Genomic DNA, 552 nt, shown 5'->3' on the forward strand with positions numbered 1-552 from the left:
CGGCCTCACAAAGTGCTGGGATTACAGGCGTGAGCCACCATGCCCGGCCCTTATCAGCTATTTAATTCCTCTATTTCCCCTCTATTTAGTTTTCAAGAGAATATTCTTGAGTGTTGGGGGATTGGTTTGGTGGGGGTCAACACGTCTACAGAAAGTATTTTAAAAGTCTTTTGCTAAGATCAGTTGCTATCCCCTGGGATCCATGCTCCGATACATTCATGTTCTCTGTGCAACATGGGCATGCAACACAAAATGGGAAGATTTGTTGTAGAAATCTGTGTTTAAGACCCCAGCAGAGGCCAGGTGAGGTGGTTCATGCCTATAATCACAGCACTTTGGGAGGCCAAGGCAGGTGGATCACTTGAGGTCAGGAGTTCGAGACCAGCCTGGCCAAGATGGTGAAACGCTGTCTCTACTAAAAGTACAAAAATTAGCCGGCTGTGGTAGCAGTCACCTGTAATCCCAGCTACCTGGCAGGCTGAGGCAAGAGGACCACTTGAACATAGGAGGCGGAGGTTGCAGTGAGCTAAGATTGTGCCACTGCACTCTGAC

Source organism: Colobus angolensis, unplaced genomic scaffold (assembly GCF_000951035.1).
Source record: "Colobus angolensis palliatus isolate OR3802 unplaced genomic scaffold, Cang.pa_1.0 Scaffold356, whole genome shotgun sequence".
Classification (NCBI taxonomy): Eukaryota; Metazoa; Chordata; class Mammalia; order Primates; family Cercopithecidae; genus Colobus; species Colobus angolensis.